Source organism: Elephantulus edwardii, unplaced genomic scaffold (assembly GCF_000299155.1).
Source record: "Elephantulus edwardii isolate Elephantulus edwardi_28Jun2011 unplaced genomic scaffold, EleEdw1.0 scaffold00497, whole genome shotgun sequence".
NCBI classification, from domain to species: domain Eukaryota; kingdom Metazoa; phylum Chordata; class Mammalia; order Macroscelidea; family Macroscelididae; genus Elephantulus; species Elephantulus edwardii.
In genome coordinates, this window is record NW_006400247.1 from 376,887 (window position 1) to 380,004 (window position 3,118).

A 3,118-nucleotide genomic window follows, 5' to 3' on the forward strand; every position below is an offset into this window, starting at 1 on the left:
GGAGAACAACCACTTGGCCAACTGACTGGAAGAGATCTATATTTGTTCCCATTCCAAAGAATGGTGACCCAACAGAGTGTGGAAACTACAGAACATCCTCATTGATTTCACATGCAAGCAAGATTCTACTGAAGATTATCCAAAAATGACTGGAATAGCACATCAGCAGAGAACTGCCAGAGGTCGAGGCTGGGTTTAGAAGGGGTCGTGGTACTAGGATTATTGTAGCTGATATTAGATGGATCTTAGCGGAAAACAGGGAATACCAGAGGAATGTCTATCTGTCTTTCATTGGCTGACTCTGAGAAGAATGGGAATCCCAGAACACTTGATCATTCTAATGCAAAACCTATACTTGGACCAGGAGGCAGTTGTCAGAACAGAGCGAGGGAACGCTGCATGGTTCAAAATTGGGAAGGGCATAAGCCAGGGATGCGTCCTATCTCCATACCTTTTCAACCTGTATGCAGAGCAGATTATCCGGGAGGCTGGGCTCTATTAGGAGAAATTTGGGGTCAAGACTGGTGGACTATCTACCAACAATATGAGTTATGTAGATGACACAACTGTGCTTGCTGAAACTGAGGAGGACCTGAAGCACCTGCTGCAGAGGGTCAAGAACTGCAGCCTCCAATATGGATTGAGGCTCAATGTCAAGAAGACAAAGATTCTCACCACTGGACCAATTGGCAGCATCAGGATGGATGGTGAAGAGATTGAAACTGTTCACAGATTTAGTTTGCTTAGCTCCATGATCAACACTCTTGGTACCAGTAGTCAGGAAATTAAAAGGTGTATTGTCATGGGAAAGTCTGCTGTTAGGGACCTCTCCAAAGTACTGAAGAGCAATGGTGTCTCTTTGGAGACTAAGGTGCGTCTGATACAGGCCATGGTCTTCACAATCACCTGTTATGCATCAGAGAGTTGGACAAAGACCAGGGAGGATAGAAGGAGAATAGATGCCTTTGAGCTGTGGTGCTGGAGTAGAGTATTGAGAGTACCATGGCCTGCTAGGAAAACACACAGGTTCATCCTGGAAAGGGTTAAACTGGGTGGCTTCTTGGAGGCAAGGATTCTGAGGCTCCATCTAACATACTTTGGACATGTTGTAAGGAGAGACCGGTCCTTGGAGAAGGACATCATACTTGGGAGGGTGGAGGGACAGTGCCGGAGGAGAAGGCCCTCTATGAGGTGGACTGATTCAGTGACTGGGTTAATCAGGATGGGAGTATCAGAGACAGTGTGACTGACACAAGACAGAGCAGAGTTTAGGGCTGTTGTACATAGGGTCGCTATGATTCTCAAGCAACTTGACGGCACATAACAACAATAACATTGTTTAAAACAATGAATAATAATAACACATTTTTTAAAGTATCTTTCAGTCACAGGCAACTTGACAGCACAACAAAACAATAGCAATAACATGATTACCCATCACATTTTGTGGTTTGCTTTTGACTATTAATCTTATGGGTATAATAAGTTAAATAAGAATTCAAGTTTCTTTATATCAAGATTTCTCACAATGTTTGCTTATGGTACCTTTGAAGACAAGCCAAATTATACTTTCTTAAAAATCACAGCCATTAAAACTTGATGAATTTTAGTACTATTCTGCAATGCAAGAGATTAAATTCAAAGTGATTGGTTGGGATTTAGCACTGTGTCTGTCACCTTGTATGCAAATAGTAAATATTAATTTTTGTCTTGTTTTGTTTTCTTCTCTTTCTAGAAGAAAAATGGATGAGAGAAATTGGAATTTCTAGATTGAGATTCCAATAATTCCCCATGAGTTTAATTTTTTTGCTATTCAGTGTAGCTTGAATGTCTTCCTCCATGACCACTGGTTCTTAATCATATGCTACTTCTTGAAATGGTTTCATATCAGCCACTACTTTGTGGTATACTGACTGAGTATATTCCTTCTATATTCTTTTGATACTTTCTAAATAATCACAAAAATTTTGTCCATAGCAACCTTCAATGTTTCAATTTTAGGCTTAAATTTCTCAGTTCTTTCAGCTTTAGAAAGGCTAAGTGAATTATTTCTTTTGTATATTTTCACTCCAGCTCTTCATTCATTGTAATACTGTGGTGTTAGCCTAAAAGTTGGCTCTCACCTTTTTGTTCTCTAGTCATTACAGTTAGCCCCCTTTGGTCTCCAGCTACCTTACTGCATATACATAGTCTTGCAAATCATCATGGTCTTGCAAATACTCAACAGCTGTGAGACTAAAATAAGAGAGAGAGTGTTTACACAAGTGGCAGCAAGACTTGAAGTGAGCAATAGTTGTGACTACAAGACTTGAGCGAGACTGAAGCAAGACCATGGTAAGAGCAAAACCCTGGTGGTGGAGAGACTTTGGCATTGCTGTGGGAAACTATGGCAAGGTATAAGAGGAGGAGCCCTGAAATAAAGGACACAGTTAAAGGTTTTTGCCAGATGCTTGAAGAAGAAGCTCACTTATCACTGCTCTGAGGCAAATTGTGCCTTGGAACTGTTGGGCTAAAACCTGGACTTGTTTTGGGTGATAATCTTTGCCTCTCCATTCTCCAACTTACACCCTAATAAACGTCATTCTCAGTAACACAACAGTGAATCTGTGAGCCAACAATGAAAAAAATGGAACTCTTGCTCTTTACGTGGTTCAAGAGGAATCTTGGGGCTGGGCTATAGGCTCTCTATCTGTTTTCTGTTCTGGGGCAACAAGGGGCTGTGCTTTTCTTACTCCATTTAGACTTTTCAGAGATGCTCATGCCCTGTGCCCCCATTTCCTGTTTTCTCCTCTTTAGACCTTTCGTGTCTGCAGAAGTGAGATTTGTTGTTTCAGACCCACAGACCCATGGTTTTGTGAATGTGAGGCTTGGAAAGATTTACTGTTAAAATGGTTATTATTTATTTCTATGAAATGAGGGAGAAAACCTAAAAGATTACTTTTACTGTAACTAAGGTGGAAAGAAAAGTTGAAAAGCTGCTTTATGGCCTGTAACAAGAGTATCAAGATAAATCTAAGAAGTTCTTTAAACATCTATGTATGATGTTGTTGTTTTTTTTTTCCTTTTATATATTGTAATGTTAAGTTAAAATATATTATAATTTGGTAATCATGACCTA